Consider the following 19903-nt stretch of genomic DNA (forward strand, 5'->3'; position numbering starts at 1 on the left):
CACAGAACTAGAACAAAAAATTTCAAAATTTGTATGAAAACACAAAAGATGGCAAATAGCCAAAGCAGTCTTGAGAAAGAAAAACGGAGCTGGAGGAATCAGGCTCCCTGACTTCACACAATACTACAAAGCCAATAAAGACAGTATGGTACTGGCACAAAAACAAATATAAATCAGTGGAACAGGATAGAAAGACCAGAGATAAACCCAAGCACATATGGTCACCTTATCTTTGACAAAGGAAGCAAGAATATACAATGGAGAAAAAACAGTCTCTTCAATAGGTGGTGCTGGAAAAACTGGACAGCTACATGGAAAAGAATGAAATTAGAAGACTTCCAAACACCATACACAAAAATAAACTTAAAATGGGTTAAAGACTGAAGTGTAAGGACAGATACTATAAAACTCCTAGAGGAAAACATAGAACACTCTATGACATAAATCAGAACAAGATCTTTTTTGACCCACCTCCTAGAGAAATGGAAATAAAAATAAACAAATGGGACCTAATGAAACTTAAAAGTTTTTGCACAGCAAAGGAAACCATAAGCAAGACGAAAAGACAACCCTCAGAATGGGAGAAAATATTTGCAAATGAAGCCACTGACAAAGGATTAATCTCCAAAATTTACACACAGCTCATGCAGCTCAATATCAAAAAAACAAACAACCCAATCCAAAAATGGGCAGAAGACCTAAATAGACATTTCTCCAAAGAAGATATACAGATTGCTAATAAACACATGAAAGAATGCTCAACATCACTAATCATTAGAGAAATGCAAATCAAAAACACAATGAGGTTATCACCTCACACCAGTCAGAATGGCCATCATCAAAAAATCTATAAATAATAAAAGCTGGAGAGGGTATGGAGAAAAAGGAACCCTCTTGCACTGTTGGTAGTAGATATATACTACCAAATGTAAATTGATACAGCCACTATGCAGAACAGTATGGAAGTTCCTTAGAAAAAGTTAAAAAAAAACAGTAAGAACTACCATATGACCCAGCAATCCCACTACTGGGCATATTTCCTAAGAAAACCATAATTCAAAAAGAGTCATGTTCCACAATGTTCATTGAAGCACTATTTACAGTAGCCAGGACATGGAAGCAACCTAAGTGTCCATCAACAGATGAATGGATAAAGACGATGTGGCATACATATAAAATGGAATATTACTCAGCCATAAAAAGTAACAAAATTGAAAGATTGATAGCTACACACATTGAGTGCTTATTACATGCCAGGCACTGTTCTAAGCCACTTCTGTGTAATAGTTAATTAAATCCTCAAAAACTTTAATGGCCTATATGGGAAAAGAATCTAAAAAAGAGTGGATATATGTATAGGTATAACTGATTCATTTTGATGTACAGCAGAAAGTAACACAACATTGTACATCAACTATATTCCAATAAATTTTTTTTAAAGATGAACTTCTCCTATTATAATTTTATGTCAGAGAGCAAAAGTAATTGCTTTCTGGAGACCAAAACCTTAAATGGTCTCCACATGTTCTATTCACAAAATATAGTAGACAATTTTTTAAAATTAGCAGGCTTGAACAAGATTGAATAAAATAAATGGGACTACAGTTTACAAAAGTAAAGAAAAATAAAGAAGAGGAACAGGCCCATAAATGATCCAGATTTTAGAATTTAAAATAGTGAATGACAAGAAGGAGAATTTCTCCAGATAACTGAAATATACAAGAATAATACAATGGGGCTTCCCTGGTGGTGCAGCGGTTGAGAATCTGCCTGCTAATGCAGGGGACATGGGTTCAAGCCCTGGTCTGGGAGGATCCCACATGCTGCAGAACAACTAGGCCCGTGAGCAACAACTACTGAGCCTGCGCGTCTGGAACCTGTGCTCCACAACAAGAGAGGACACAATAGTGAGAGGTCCGCACACCACGATGAAGAGTGGCCCCCGCTTGCCACAACTAGAGAAAGCCCTCACACAGAAACGAAGACCCAACACAGCAAAAATAAATAAATTAATTAATAAACTCCTACCCCCAACATCTTCTTTAAAAAAAAAAAGAATAATACAATGGAAACATTAGAAATGGAAATCAAGCAAATTAAAAACACAATAGATTGGTTTAGCACCACATAAGACAAGAAGAGAAGAAAAATGAACTGGAAATTATATCAGATAAAAATATCCAGAATTAAAAATATAGAGCAAAAAGGATTGAAGACAAAGAAGTCAATGTAAGATATATGAAAAATGGAGAATAAAATATATCAAATTTGAGTCAGAGAGAGAGGAAAGAGCGAGAGAGAATGGGGCAGAATGGGTATCTTTCAGGCAGAATGAAATGTTGAGAAATAGAAGCATGGAGATACAAAAAAGAATAAATGGAAATTGAAGGGTAAAATATATGAATTATTGTAAATTAATATTTGTTATGGAAAATAGTAACATTGTCCTGTGGGCCTTAAAATATATGTAAAATTAAAATACATGTTTAAAATAACACGAAAGATGAGGGATCTGGGGCAAATTAAAGTGTTCTAATATTCTTGTACTTTTCTGGGAAGTAGTAAAAGTACCCATAAAAATTAGACTCTAATAAGCAAAATTCATGGTGTAACCTTGAGAATAGTCAGTAAAAGAAAAAGAGTTATATATCTAACAAGGTACTAAAAGGGAAACATAAACTGATGATACATACTTGATTAATCGAAAAGATGACAAAAACAAAATGAAAAAATAACAGAATATGTTGGAGACACAGAAACAAATAGTAAGATGATAGATTTAAACAAAAATATATGTGTAATTACATTAAACTTTAACAGACTAAAAATAATAAATAGAAGGAAATAAAACAGAAAAACATAGAATAGAGAAAATAAATCTAAACATTTATTATTTGCAAAGTTTAATACAACTGATAAACCAATAGCAAGACTGATCAAGAAAAATAGAGAAAGCATAAATTAACAATATCAACAATGAATAAGTTGACAACATTCAAAGACATTATAGATATTAAAAAGGTAATTGGTATAAAATTGTCTATAATAAATTTGAGGGTTTACATAAAATGAAAAATTCCTTGAGAAAAACAGTTTACCAAATCTGACAGAATAAACAGAAAATATGACTGATCTTAAAGTTATTTTTTAAAGTGTATGTTATTAAACACCTCCCCACAAAGAAAATTTCAGGCTTAGATAGCTTAACCAATGAATTCTCCTGAACACTTAGAGAAATGTCACTAATTTTAAATAAATTCTTCCAGGGATAGAAAAAGTGCAGTTTCCAACTATTTTAACTCTCTAGCAAAATCTTGACCCAAGAATGGACACAGACAGTCCAGTCTGTGGGAAAGGAAAATTACAAAATATCAACAAATAGAATCCAAGAGTATATATGAAGGGTAGTTCATGATGATTAAGGCATGATTGAACAAGGAAAGGGTGCTTTAATACTGGAAAATCTATCAGTGTACTTCCTCACATTAATAAAAGGGAGCAAAGTCATATGAAAATCTCAATGGATACAGAAAAAATAATTTGACAACATTAATTATTTAAAAAAATTTTTTAGAAAATTAGTGAATAGAAAAAAGTCCTTAATCTGATAAATACTACCTTTATAAAACATGTAGCAAACATCAATGGTGGTGAATTATCCAAAAGAAATTGGATTGGAAAGGATAGAATAAAAATGCTACTACTCACACATGGTGTTACTAAGCACATAGAAAACCCAAAAGAATTTACAAACTATTCGAATTAATAAGTGAATTTAACAATGATGCAAGGTCAACACATAATAATTAATTATATTTCTATAAACAGAAATGAACAAACAAAAGGAAATTAAATAGTATAGGTGATGCCATTTACTAACATAAATAATAAAATGCCTGGGAATCAATCTAATTGAAGAAATGCAAGACACAAAACACTATTTAAAGAAATTAAAGGAAATCTAAATAAATGCCATGCTCCAGGATTGGAAGTCTCAATAATGTAAGATGTAAATACTCCCCAACTTACTTAAAAACTAAAAAAAAATACTCCCCAAATTGCTCCATAGAGACAGTGTAATAAACAATTTTAAATGGAGCAGGTTTTTGAAAAATGACGAGTTCATTCTACAATGCATATGGAAATGTAAATGGAAAGAAAGAAACAAGGTAATCTTGAAGAAGAAAACTATAGCTAAAAGACTCTGACTATAAGAAGAGTTAATAGAAAGTTATAATTAAGACACTGGTACTGGTACAAAGATGAACAGACCAATGGAATAGAGTCCAGAAACATGCATACACACATAGGGTCACTGATGATGTAAATGCCATTTCAGGGCAGTGGGGAAAAGATAGACTTTTCAGTAACTTGTTCGACTTCAATGGTATATTTCTATGGAGGAAAAAAGAATATTCCCCCATCTTCATGAAATGTAAAATAATCTATTTGTGGGGCTTCCCTGGTGGCGCAGTGATTGAGAGTCTGCCTGCTAATGCAGGGGACATGGGTTCGTGCCCCGGTCCGGGAAGATCCCACATGCCGCGGAGCGGCTGGGCCCGTGAGCCATGGCTGCTGAGCCTGTGCGTCTGGAGAGACCACAGCAGTAAGAGGCCCGCGTACCGCAAAAAAAAAAAAAAAAAAAAAAAAAAAAAATCTATTTGAAATGTATTTCAGATTTAAATGAGAAATGTAAACCAATAAAACTTTTAGAAGAAAATACAAGCAGGCAGCTGGTGTGGCTTGCTGGAGCCAGGGTGGGCAATAAGGACCTTGTTCTCTAAGTATCAGTGTTCTCTGTTCTGATCGCTGATCACAGTTTTTCATGGCTGAGGTGCAGGCAGCTCCTCAAAAAGTAAAATGTAGAACTATCATAGGATCCAGCAATTCCATTCCTCAGTATATATTCAGAAAAATTGAAAGCAGGAGCTCAAACAGAAATTTGTATGCCCATGTTCATAGCAGCATTATTCACAATAGCCAAAAGGTGTAAACAACCATGTGTCCATCAACAGATGACTGGGTAAACAAAATGTATATACATACAATGAAGTATTGTTCAGGCATAAAGAGGAATGAAATTTTGATATATGCTACAACATGGATGGACCTTGAAAGCATTTTTCTAACAGAAATAAGCCAGATACAGAAGGGCAAATATTGTATTTACATTGTATAATGTATTTCACTTATATGACTTAAGTAGAACAGGAAAATTCATACAGGCAATAAGTTGAATAGAGGTTACTTGGGGCTAATGGGAGGAAGAAATGGGGACTTAATTTTTAACAGGTACAGAGTTTATGTTGGGAAAGATGACGACTTTTGGTATAGATAGTGATGATGGTTACACAACATTGTGAATGCATTTTATGCCACTGAACTCTGCACGTATAAATGGTTAAAATGGCAACTATTATGTTGTATACATTACACCACACTTAATTTTTTAATTGTATGACCATTTTGGAAATTTCTTTATTAGTATTTAATAAAGCTGAGTGTAGGCAATGTCCTATGACCTAGTAGTTCATCTCCCAGGTAAATTCTTACACAAATTCACATAGGTAAGTATCATTATCACTAAAATATGTAAAATATTTGATATAACAAAATATGTAATATCTCAGATTTTAAAACTACCCAAATATCCATAACAAGTAAAATTAATGAATAAATTATGCACATTGATATAGAATACAATTAAATGGTTGAATAACTACCAGACCCAAAGAGCATGGATAAAACACAGGAAAATGATGTTGAGTGAAAAAAAGCTACAAAGAAAAAAACACAAAAAACTTAATACTATATGATTCCATTAACATAAATTTAAAATCAGACAAAACTAGATCGTGCTGCTGGAGGCGAGGATTGTGGTTACTTTGGTGAGGAGGGATGGGGGTATCTGGGAAGGGGCACAAGAAGGCCTTGTCGGGAACTATGTCATGTTCTACATTTCAAACTGAATGCGGATTACATAGGTGTGGTGTGTTTACTTTGTGGAATTTCATGGAGCAATACAATTATAATTTGTATAATTTTTGTATGTGAAGTTATACTTTAATAAATAAGTGTATTTGAAAAAAACTGGGAGATGGGAGAGATTGGGTCAGGAAGTGCAAGGGAACTATCATCCTCATATTTCATCTTCCAAGACAGGTATTCTCCTGAGCCTACCAAAATTTAAATGAGCCATGAAAATAAAAAAGGCCCCAAATCTAAAATGTTACTGAGAATCTATTTTCTTAACTTTGGAGGAATCTTCTAGGAACATTTATCCCATCAGCTAAAGACATCCTTAACCAAGACTCATCTCTTTCTTGTCACCTTTCCACTTATTTTTGCATACTTGATAAAACTAAATCTATTTTTATTTTGAATAACATTGTATGGTATAAGCTAATTGTTGCGATATTCCTTTCTTTCAAGTTATGTCTCTTTATTGCTTTCCACCTGCTGTCCTACCCTTTTATTTCATAGATGAATAATAAGATGCTTGAAGTGATTTTGATCCAGCATTAGAACTACATAAATGTGGATGTTGAAATTTGTCATAATATATTGTTTTGCATTTATGTTTTCTCAGTGGTCAACTTTTTAACAATCAGCATATTATAACAAAATTATGAAGTTACACTCCTATATTTTTTAATTTATATATACCTCACCCTCATATTTTGTAAATGTAGCTATATGTTGTCAACCAAACCATGTGATTGATTTACACCATGATTAAAAGCTGCAAAATCCTCAGCATTTATATGCTAGATTTTGTTATTAATTTCTTTTATAATGATAATTCATTTTGTGAATTTACACTTGTTTTTGTCAGTGGATCCACGTATAAACATTTTCCAGAATTATTTTTTCTTAATCTGGGAGGAATCTTCCAGGAACTAACATCTTTTCAGTTAAAGAAATCATTAACTAAAGATTCACCTCTTTCTTGCTTCCTTTCCTTTATCTTATCATAGTCTAATAAAATGAAATCTAATACTTTTTTATTTGAAGAGCATGTATGGTATAAGATCATCATTGTAAAATCATTTCTGTAGGTTAGATCCCGTTCTGGCTATCCACCTTACAACCTATCAATAAATAACATGTTTCATAAGTGAAAAGAAAGATGTTTATATGTAATGATTTTGAATAAGTGTTAGAACTAGCTAATTCTGAATGTTGCAATTTGATATAATTTATTGTATCTGCCTTCATATTTCCTTGTGCTTGACTTTTTTAACAATCAAAATGTTACAGTAAATCTATGAAATGGCCATCCTTTGTTTTTTTAATTCACATAAACCTCTCCCCATTACCTTTTGTAAATATAGCTGTATGTTATCAACCAAACTGAGTAACTTACTTACACCATGATAAAAGTTTTAAAATCATCAGCGATTATATGCTAGAATTTATTGTTCCCTTGTTTTCTAATGAAAATTCGCTTTTGCGAATTCACTGTTTTTCTCAAGAGGCCCATACTTTAACAGTTTCTAGAATAGGTGCATTTGAGATTTTAACAGCAAGATCAATTTTTACACATGACCTACTTTTTCTATGATCCAAGCAGTTTCTATCCATGGTTCTAGGTCACTGGAGGTGGGGGCCAGGCTTCTCTTTCCACTTCCCACCCCAGAGAAAGCCTCTTCTCCCAATCCCTTTCCTTACTCTTCCCTTAGAGGGAAGACTGATGTGATGGGCCAGATTCCGGAGCACTGTGAGCAGTACCAGTGTGCACTGGGACTGGACACCTATGCGTGGAGGACATGTCCATGCCCTCTCTTTCTTACAATACTAAGAGGTACGTAAGCTGAGCCACTGCCTACCTACCCATGAAGGCTGGGAGCTGCCACATCACTCTCTCCTCCTTTCTTCTCACTGGAGATTTGGGGCTCTGTCATCCTTGCACATTAGGGATCAGCTTGTGGTAAGAGGTAGAGTTAGAGTCTAGGAGATCCTGCTTCATTCTTGAGCCCAAGCCTGTGCTTCACCCCAACTCCACAAGAGGGCGCTTCACTGAGGGACTCTGAGAACTGGCCCAGTGAAGGATATTCCAGACTCCTATGTGTCTGTCTCCTTTAGAGAAAGCCCTGGGAGAGGGCAGAGCGGCTGTGTTGGGTAGGAGGAGGCCATTGTTGTATCGCTGAACAAACACTGGCCCCGTACTGTCAGATTCTCACCAGTAGCTCCACACCTTCACGTCTCTCACTCTACTGCAGATGGTGAACACACTCACCCAAATGTCATAACCCACAATTAAATGTCACAGGTACCCATTCAAATAGACATGCCCTCAGGTGTTGCCATGCTCTCAGCCAGAGGCCAGCACTTGGTGTTTGCAGACATGGTGGTGGACACAACTCATGGAATGATAAGGTAAACGTCTGTTGATAGGTTAAAGCCTCCTGAATTCCAGTGGTTCCCCCACACCTGCTTTCCATCAGGGGCTCATGCACCAATGTCAGGTACCATGAAGGCAGTGTTCTCATTCTTAAGCTGGTCCTTGTTCAGACCTCATGTTATCTCTCAGCACTTTGGCCTTGACTTTTAGACTGCCCAAATTGTAAAAACATTTCATGGCCAACTGACGGGCTTCTGATATTTCTCAGATAGAATTGGCTACTTCCAGCCATATGCCACATTTGAAATAATCATCCACTTACTTCACACACAATTTATTTTATGTACCTCACCTTTTACAATTGTCTACAACTAGACAACACATATCCCTATTTCCCTTTTGAGACATGCCGTCCAGCTATCATTAAATTGTTTATTGCTAATATTTTGTACAATTCTTATTATACCTAGCCAATAGCCATACTCCTCATCCCCTTCCCCAAATAAAAGAAGATCTGGGGATGAAAAGCATTTGTCCACCAATAACTTTTCCTTGATGACCACTCTGAATAAGCCTCACATGTGTGCTGCTTGATCAGCCTCTTGGTTAGGCCTGTGTTAACTGTCCTAGGGCTGCTATTAACCATTGGGAAACTGATGTTGCACTCCCATAAGCTCTCTCCTGCTTGCTTCTCTCTGTCTTCCCTAAATATCCCATTGAGAGGCCATACCCATGCTGCATACACCATTACACAAAAGTGTCCAAACTGGGCTCATTGTAAACTTTTAGTCATTATCTCAGGGAAGGGGAGGGAAGATCTTATGGTAGAACTAAGATCGGTGTGTCACAGAGGAATCAGTGTGGTTAGCCCTTCTCCATTTAAGTCCATGCAAGTCCTCAAGATGTTGCCTGTAACCCTCCATCAGCTTAAGGAAATAATTCAGGCCCATGGTGAACTACAATAAAACGTAGAGCTTGGGAAATATTGACATTTAAATGTCAAAATATGGCTGCTTGTTTCCACTGAGTCTCATTAGTCTAACACCACATGGAAGAATGTCCTTGGGATCAAGTGATCATGGTTACAACCTCTTCATGCTTTGTGATGTTAAATTCTCTACTTCATCTTAGAGGTTTGATATAATAAATGCCCAATACCAGCAGCAGGGCAACTTCTACCTGGAATGCTTGTTTTGTCCCTGAGAGGATTCAATTTATTTCCAGTGCCTCACGATGGAGAATTTTCCATGGTATGTAGACAAAAGACTTATTTCCTTTTTCCTTTCTACAAAACCAATGCATACATCAGTCTATTACCTTCCCTGGATGTGCTTCCCACATAGCCACCTGAATGGAGCTTGCTTCAGAATGAGGAGTGTCTACTTGTCCCTGTCCCTTTCCCTGTAGCCTTATCACTGGTAAAACCTCAGCTACTAGGCTTTCACCAGAAGCAATGAGTGGAGTCAGACCTTTGTTGCCTTGAATTTTTACAAACGGCTCTAATTTTTCATGGCCAATGTTAAGAGCTGGTGGTGCTAGAAAGAAAAGGAGGGATGTCTGGAATTCATTATTTTGATCACCACCCAGTAAAGTGTGTTGCTGGGGAGAGATGCTCCTTTACTTTCTGCCTGTCCCTGGCTTTCTGCTTGTCACCTTGCAGTCCCACTTGCTGTCTCTCTCCTCCACCTCTCCCTCAGCTCACCTGCATCCTCCCTCTCTCTTTGCTGCTACCTCTCTGTCTCCCTCTTTCCTATGTCTTTACAGTCTCCTGACTGGTTTTTCTGCTCAGTCTCCCCTTCTCCTTCCATCCTTTATCCCCCATCCACGTCTGTGTAACTTCCACACCCTGGCTCTCCCTGGCATATCCCTGTCTGTTTTCCCATTGCTTCCCACATCGGTGGGAAGACCGTGGATATATACATTCATCCACCGATCCCTCTACCGATTCTTCCATCCTTTCCATTCTGTTTTTTAATTCATTAATTCCTCTGTTCATTTATTCCTCCCACAAATGTACTTGAGAGTCTATAAGGGAACAGGCACTGGACTAGACCCTCAGGATATACAGCAGAGAACAAAACAGACAATGGAAACTTTCACCATGGGGCTTGCACTGGAACGGGGCGGCAAGTGTTTCAAAAGGATCCCTCTAACAAATATATACAAATACATTAGTTATGACAAATACTGATAAGTGCTATGGAGGAAGTTTTCAAGGTGCTAAGAGAAAGGAGAAGAGGATAAGTAATTTAAATTGAGGATGAAGTGGTTTGTGGCCAGGAAAGGCCCTCAGGAAGAAGCTGAGACCTCAGAAATAAGCATGAGGTAGACAGATGAACAGGAGAACACAAAGGGTTATCACTTCAGGGTTCCCAGGAGCAGCACTATAAAGTCTCTAAGGCAGTAAGTGGTATGTATGGCTCCCACAGGGCCTAAGAGAAGGTCAGACTAGTTCAAGCAAAGAAGGGTGGGAATACTTTAGGGTCAGACGGTTGTGAAAATCTTATTCCAGCTCATATCACTATTGTCATCATTCTTTCAGGCCAGGCCCCTCACTTGTCAGTTATGTTTTCAATCCTTTTCATTCCCATTTTCCACTCCCTCTCTATGCCTCTCATGGAGACAAGGTATTCTAGTTTTTTTTCTAAGTATCCTTTTTCTTCCTTATTTTCAGATATTTATTGACATACAGCACTGTACAAGTTTAAGGTATACGGTATAATAATTTGACATAGATATACCATGAAATGATTACAACAGTAAGTGTAGTGAACATCCATTATCTCATATAGATACAAAAGTAAAGAAATAGAAAAGAAATATCCTTGTGATGATAACTCTGAGGATTTACTCTCATAACTTTCATATATAACGTACAGCAGTTTTAATTATATTTATCACATTGTATATTACATCACTAGTACTTGGTTATCTTGTTACTGGAAGTTTGTACCTTTTGATTGCCTTCATCCAATTCCCCCTCTCCCCACACCCTGCCTGTGGTACGCACAAATCCGATCTCTTTTTTCCATGATGTTTTTTGTTTTGTTTCTTTTTGAAGTATCATTGACCTACAACATCATATTAGTTCCTGGTACACAAAATAGTGATTGTATATTTCTATATACTTCAAAATGATCACCACAATAAGTCTAGTTATCATCTGTCACCATACAAAGCTATTATGTAATTATTGACTATATTCCCCACACTGTACATTTCATCCCTGTGACTCATTTATTTTGTAACTGAAAGCTTGTATCTCTTAATCTCCCTCAGTTATTTCTCTTTTCCTCCAAACCTCCTCCCCTCTGACAACTACCTGTTTGTTCTCTGTATCTATGGCTCTATTTCTCTTTAGTTTTGTTGTTCATTTGTTTTGTTTTTTAGATTCCACATATAAATGATATCATACAGTATTTGTCTTTCTCTGTCTGAGATTGTTCACTTAGTGTAACACCCTCTAGGTCCATCCATGTTGTTGCAAATGGCAAGATTTCATTCGTTTTAATGGCTGAATATTCCACTGTATATATACCACATCTACTTTATCCACTTATCTATTGATGAGCACTTAGGTTGTTTCCATATTTTCACTGTTGTAAATAATGCTGCAATGAACATAGGGATGCATATATCTTTTCAAATTAGTGTTTCTGTTTTCTTTGGAAAAATACCCAGAAGTAGAATTACTGGATTGTATGGTACTTTTATTTTTAATTTTTTGAGGAAACTTCATACTGCATTGGCTGCACCAATTTACATTCCCACCAAAGTCCACAGGGGGCCCTTTATTTTCTCCACATCCTTGCCAACACTTGTTATTTGTTGTCTTTTGATGATAGCTATTCTGACAGGTGTGAGGTGATATATCATCATGGTTTTGATTTGCATTTCCCTGATGATTAGTGACATTGAGCATCTTTTCATGTTTGTTGGTCATCTGTATGTCTTCCTTGGAAAATGTCTATTCAGGTCCTCTGCCTATTTTTTAATCGGGTTTTTTGTTTTTTTGATGTTAAGTTGTATGAGTCCTTTAAATATTTTGAATATTAACCCCTTATCCAATATATTGCTTGCAAATATCTCTTCCCATTGAGCAGGCTGCCTTTTAGTTTTGTTGCTAGTTTCCTTCACTTTGCAAAACCTTTTTAGCTTCTTGTGGTCCCATTTGTTTATTTTTATGTTTGTTTCCCTTGCCTGAGGCGACATATCCAGAAAAATATTACTAAGAATGATGTTAAAGACAGTACTATGTTTTCTTCTAGAAGTTTTATGGTTTCAGGTCTTACATTTAAGTCTTTAATCCATTTTGAGTTTATTTTTGTATATGGTGTGAGAAAATTAACCAGTCTGATACTTCTGCATGTAGATGCCCAGTTTTCCCAACACCATTTATCAAATAGACTGCCTTTTCTCTGTTGTATATTCTTGCCTCCTTTGTCATAGATTAATTGCCCATATAACTGTGGCTTTATTTCTAGGCTCTCTTTTCTCTTCCATTTATCTATGTGTCTGCTTTTGTGCCAGTACCATACTGTTTTGATGAATGTAGCTTTGTAGTGTAGTTTGAAATCAGAGATTGTGTTACCTCCAGTTTTGTTCTTCTTTCTTAAAATTGTTTGGTTATTTGGATTCTTTTGTATTTCCATATGAATTTAGAATTATATATTCAATTTATTTAGGTCTTCTTTAATTGTTATCAGTAATGTCTTAATATTTTCAAGTAAAGTGTTGCTCAGCTTTTGTCACATATACCCTTATATAATTCTTCTTTTTATGCTCTTGTAAGTGGTATTTTTGCTATTGGAAATGGTATTTAAAATTTCATTTTCTTGATTATTTCTGTTGTATAAATTTCCATTGATTAGAATAAAGTTATTGAATATTGACATAAATTTTTAATATTAGTGATATAATTAACACTAATTTTATCATTCTTGATATTGGTAATTCATGTTTTATTTATTTCCCTAATTATTCTGGATAGAGGCTTATCACTTGTACTGATATTCTTTTTAAACATCTTTATTGGGGTATAATTGCTTTACAATGGTGTGTTAGTTTCTGCTTTATAACAAAGTGAATCAGCTATACATATACTGTACTGATATTCTTAAAGATCAGATTTGATCTCTTTAATTTCCTCTATTTCTTTCTTTTTTTTTTTGTGGTACGCGGGCCTCTCACTGTTGTGGCCTCTCCCATTGTGGAGCACAGGCTCTGGATGCACAGGCCCAGCGGTCATGGCTCATGGGCCTAGCTGCTCCGTGGCATGTGGGATCTTCCTGGACCGGGGCACGAACCCATGTCCCTTGCATCAGCAGGCGGGCTCTCAACCACTGCACCACCAGGGAAGCCCTATTTCTTTTTTTTGTTGTCTACCTCAGTGACTGCTACACTTCCCCTTATTTCCTTTCTTCTGCTATTTTGGTTTTAATTGTATCTGCATTCTTTTTTCTAAATATTGAAATTTAAATGATTGATTTAATTCTGATTTTTAAATATAGGCATTTTGTGCTATAAATTGGTTTCTAAGGACTGCTTTAGGTGCATCCTACAAATTTTGATAAGTTGTGCTTCACTTTTCATTCATTTCAAATTAATTTCTAAATTTCTTTTTTATTTCTTTCACCGATATGTTATTGAAGAGTATGTTATATCATTTGCAAATATTTTGGGAATTTTACAGATACATTCCTGTTATTTATATCTAATTTAATTTCATTGTCCTTCAGAAAAATCCTTTAGGTGATTTTAATTCTTTCATTTGTAAGATGTATTTATGGCCCAGAATATTGTCTATCATGGTAAATTTTCATGTACATATGAAAAAAATGTGTGTTCTTTTTTTTGTTAGGGATAGTGCCCTTAAAATGGAGAACAGTATGGAGGTTCCTTTAAAAACTGAAAATAGAGCTACCATATGATACAGCAATCTCACTCCTAGGCATATACCCAGAAAAAGCCATAATTCACAAAGATACATGCCCCCCCAGTGTTCATTGCAACATTATTCACAATAGCCAGGACATGGAAGCAACCTAAATGTCCATCAACAGAGGAATGGATAAAGAAGATGTGGTACATATATACAATGGAATATTACTCAGCCATAAAAAAAGAATGAAATAATGCCATTTGCAGCAACATGGATGGACCTAGAGATTGCCATACTGAGTGAAGTAAGTCAGACACAGAAAGACAAATATATGATATCGCTTATATATGGAATCTGAAAAAAAAGTCTACAAATGAACTTATCTACAAAACCAAAATAGAGTTACAAATATAAAAATTAACTTACGGTTACCAGGGAGTAAGGAAGGGAGGGATAAATTGGAAGATTGGGATTGACACACACACACTACTATATATAAAATAGATAACTAATCAGGACCCACTGTATAGCACAGGGAACTGTATTCAATACTCTGTAATAGTCTATATGGGAAAAGAATCTTAAAAAGAGTGGATATAATTATTTGTATAACAGATTCACTTTGCTGTACACTTGAAACTAACACAGCACTCTAAATCAATTACACCTCAATAAAATTTTTTAATGTTAATTAGATTAATTCGAGTGATAGCATTTTCAAGCATTCTATACACTTACTGATGTTTTTTGTCAACTTGTTCAACTGTGGAGAGAAAAGACAAATCTCTGACCCTAACTGTGGATTTTCCTTTCTTTCATATATTTCTAAATTCCGTTTTTAGGTGTATAAACATTAAGAATTTTTTTTTTTTTTGCGGTACACAGGCCTCTCACCGCTGTGGCTTCTCCTGCCGCGGAGCACAGGCTCCGGACGTGCAGGCCCAGAGGCCATGGCCCACGGGCCCAGCCACTCCACGGCATGCGGGATCCTCCCAGACCGGGCCATGAGCCCGCGTCCCCTGCACCGGCAGGCAGACTCTCAACCACTGCGCCACCAGGGAAGCCCAACATTTAGAATTTTTATGCCCTCTTGATGAATTGGCCTCCTTAGGCAATCATAAATATAAACAATCCTCTTATAAATGATCCTCTTTATCCCTGACAATATATTTTATTCTGAAATCTGCTTTATCTGATATTAATATATACATTACAGCCTTGTTTGGATTATTAGTAGCATGATATATCTTTTCCCATACTTTTACTTTTAACCTATAGGTACAATGGGATTCATGTACACTGCATATAGCAGGATCTTTTTAAAATCCAATTTGTCATGCCCCACATCGTATGTTATTAGGGAAATACAAATTTTAAAAATGAGATACCAATACACTCCTATTAGAATGGCCAAAATCCAGAACACTGGCAATACCAAATGCCTACAAAGATGTGTATCAACAAGAACTCTCCTTCATATCTGGTGGGAATTCAAAATTATACAACCACATTGGAAGACAGTTTGACAGTTTCTTACAAAATTAAACCTATTCTGACCATGTAGTCCAGCAATTGTGCTCCTTGGTATTTACCCAAATGAGCTGAAAGTTTATGTCCACAGAAAAACCTGCATACACATGTTTATAGCACTTTTATTCACAATGCTGTAACTTCGGAAGAAACCAAGATGTACTTCAGTAGCCGAATGGATGAACAAACTGTGACACATCCAGATAATGGAATATTATTCATCACTAAAAAGAAAAGAACTATCAAGCCCTGAAAAGACATTCAAGAACCTTAAATGCATATTAACCAGTGAAAGAGACCAATCTGAAAAGTGTATATATTGTATGATTCCAACTATATGACATTCTGGAAAAGGCAAACCTATAGGGACAGTTAAAAAATCAGTGGTTGCTAGCAGTTAGGAGAGAGGGAGGGATGAATATGTGGAGCACAGAGGATTTGGGAGGCAATGAAATTATTCTGTATGATACTGTAGTGGTGGCTACATGTTGTCCAAACCCATGGAATGTACAACAGCAAAAATGAATCCTAATGTAAACTATACACTTTGGGTGATAATGATATGGCAATGTAGGTTCATTGACTGTAAGAAACACACCTCTCTGGGGCAGGATGTTGACAGTGGGGGAGGCTCTGTCTCTGTGGGGGCAGGAGGTATATGGGATGGCTCTGTAATTTCTGCTCAATTTTGCTATGAGCCTAAAGCTACACTAAAAAATAAACTCTATTTAAAAGAGAAAGGAGTCCAATTTTAGACAAATAGTATTTAATATGATTACTGATATGGTTGGATTTAAAGCTGTCATGTTAATTTTCTTCTATTTTCTCATCTGTTGTTTTATTTTTTCTCTTTTAAAACATTTTAAGTTAAATGAGCATTTCATGATTCCATTTATCTCCCATATAGGCTTACTAGTCATAATTCTTTGGATACATACGTTAGTGTTTATAGTTCATGCTTCTTTAACGTATCACAATGTACCTTCAAGTAATATTGTACCACTTCACATGTAGATTTAGAATCTTACATACACTTATATTCCCCCATCCTTGTACTATTATTTTGCAAGAAGCTAATTCCACATAAGTTATAACTCCACAATGCATTATGAATTTTTGCTTTACATCATTAATAACAAAATATTCTTAAATGTGAAAATTAATAGTTTATATCTACTTTCATATCTACCATTTCCATTATTGTTGACTCATTTATGTAGACCATATTTCCATTTACAGTCATTTTTCTTGTGCCTGAAGGACATCCTGTAACATTTCTTGTAGGGTAAATCTACTGATGATTAATTTTTTCAGCTTCAGTATGCATGAAAACCTTTTATTTCAACTTCATTTTTAAAAATATATTTATTGAGTATACAATTCTGATTGGACAATTATTGTTTCACTATTTTAAAAATGGTATGCCACTTCCTTCTGACTTGCATTGTTCCTTATGAGAAGTGTCCTCTAATTCTTATCATTGGTCCTCTTAATGATTCTATATTTTCTGGTTTTATACTTGTCTAGGAATAGAAGTAAAACCCTGGGGAAGCAGATTGGCAAAATATCATGAATGCACACCATGCATTAACTGTGCATAGCAACTTGGATACGTATTAAAGCATAAAAGTCACTAAAAAAAAATTAAAAACCAGGATGGATACTTATACTTGCAGCCACGATGAATTAACAGGAATCCGATGTGCTCTGCCACCTAAATATCTATAAACCAAAAAAGTTATAAAGCTTTATGTCGTGGCTCCACGAGCCATGCAGGACATTGATCCCCAAGGTAAGGGAAATTAAAAAGGTGATCCCCAGGATTGCCCAATTCCCCTCAACTTCTTGCCTGGATACGGCACAGGGAGATTGAACACAAACAGAGGTGAATAAATGAAGGAGACAGAGCTGAGAATTCCAAGAGGCCAGTGTGACTAGAATATTCTGGGGGTAATGGAGGGGAGAGAGCTGCACACTGAGGTAGCCCTGGAGAGCTGCAGAGGTTTCCCATCTGGGTGCAGTGTATGAGAAAAGGGCAGTGGTGGTAGCTGACTTCCATTTTCTGGAGTGAGTAGTTGTGTGGATCATGGTGTCATTTACTGAGATTGTGAAGATGGGAGTTTTAAAAACAAGAGAGATGGGGGACGTGAGTGTGTGCGAGTGGTGGATATAGCAATACCACGGTGAGACAGACTCACTGTGAGGAGCCCTTGAAACATCCAAGTGGAGATGTCAAGTAGACGAATGAATATATGGATTTGGATCTCAAAGCTGAAGTTCGAACTGGGGTTGTAGATTTGGGAGTTGTAAGCATATTAGCATATATAGTTATAAAGCATCTAGCATATAGGGGGGCTGGTATAAAAACGAATACAATAGAAGTTCTCCTCATAAAAAATTGTAACTATGTGTGATGATGGATGTTAACTGGACTTATTGTGGTGATCATTTCACAGTATATACAAATAATGAATCATGATGTTGTACACCTGAAACTAATATAATGTTATATGTCAATTATATCTCAATAAAAAAAAAGAAAAAGAAAAAATAAGAATAAAAAATAAAATAAAGCGAATATAAAAGTCCACTACGGATTTTGTAAAAAAAGCACAGTTTCAAAATGAGATGGGAACATAGCATTTTCTATTAGCGTATAGCGGTTTGTCAAGGCTTTCGCTTCTAAGGTCTGGTCACGTCCCACAGAAACGTGTTGCACAGGAAGGGCTGAGAGACACAAGCAGCTGACAGGGAAGGTTGCTATGCAACAGCTGAGGAAAGCCATCCAGACAGGCAGAATTGATGTTGGTCACTGGAGAGTAAAAGCTCTGGTCCTAGCAATAGCTTCCATTCAGACACAGGGGTGGACAGCCTGATATAAAAGCGAATATAAAAGTCCACTATGTTTTTTTGTAAAAAAATAGAAGTGCAATTTGAGGTGGGAACATAGCATTTTCTCCAGTCATTCTGGAAGCGCAGCAGCATGTGTGTCCCTAGGTAGGACCCCAGTAAGTTCTCCTTTTGCCTCACATTTTGCATATTGAGAAACCGGGCTCAGAGATGTCCAGTGACCCAAGCGGGCTTGCACACAGCTAGCGACAGACTGGTCCAACACTCCGTCCCTGGAATTTGGGAAGTCCAGCCCAGCTTCTATCCACAAGATCACAGCTGCCCCAGGCCCCAGCCATGGAAGGAACCAGGCGAAACATTTACTCTGAATCAGGGCTTGCCATGGCTCAGACACACAAGTGCCTGATTGTCCTGGCCGCTCCAGTGGGCACCAGGAAGGCCTCAGGCAGCGTGTTTGTGCCACTCACAGCGAAGAGGCCTGACAGTCGCAGCAGGGAGTGGACCCCAAGGAGCAATTCTCACACCTGGATGGACCCACATAGAGCAGGCAAGGGGTGGGCCTGGGGCTCCTACCTGTTCCCCCTGGAATGCAGAGCGTGAGCTTAGGTCTCAGAGAACAGAAACCTGGCTTGTTGGGACAGATGTTGACAGGGCAGGAGAGGTGGGGTGGATCTGCTGCTCAAACTGAAGAAGGGAGGGTGCCTCAGTCCCCGGGGCCAGTGCTAGCGGAACATGGATTTTTGGAGTCAGCGAGACCCCGGCCCAAATTCTGCATTTTCAACCTACTGGCTCTGTGGCCTTGTCTATGTCGTGCGATGTGTCCGTCTGTGCCTCAGCTTCCTGATCTGTAAAATGGGGATGCTGACATCCACCTCCCAGGGCTGCTGTGAGAGGAAGATAATGCCCAGCACAGCTCAGGCTGTGACACACAAGCTGCATGAAGAGTGGCTGGGGAAGCAGATGTTCCCAGTGTGTCTGGGGGCCCTAGAGATGGATGGTGGAGGGGAACACAAAGGGAACTGGTGTCCTCTCGCCATTTCCATTTCTCTTGTTGCAGTTGCAGACTGGGCTAGAGACCTCTGTATTGGTGACCTAGGGGTCACGCTGGGGAAGCAGGGCTCAGTGTATTCCAGACCACACTGGAGGAGCTTAGAGGCAAGGGGGAGGGCAGGGCTGAGAAGCATTGTGCAAAAGTGGGGGGACTGAGGGTATATGATGGATGGGTTGGAACCGCAGTACAGGGTGTGAGTGCCCGCGCCTGCGGTCGGGGGCGCGGAGGCGGAGGTGGGGAACGGTGA

Source organism: Phocoena sinus, chromosome X (genome assembly GCF_008692025.1).
Source record: "Phocoena sinus isolate mPhoSin1 chromosome X, mPhoSin1.pri, whole genome shotgun sequence".
NCBI classification, from domain to species: domain Eukaryota; kingdom Metazoa; phylum Chordata; class Mammalia; order Artiodactyla; family Phocoenidae; genus Phocoena; species Phocoena sinus.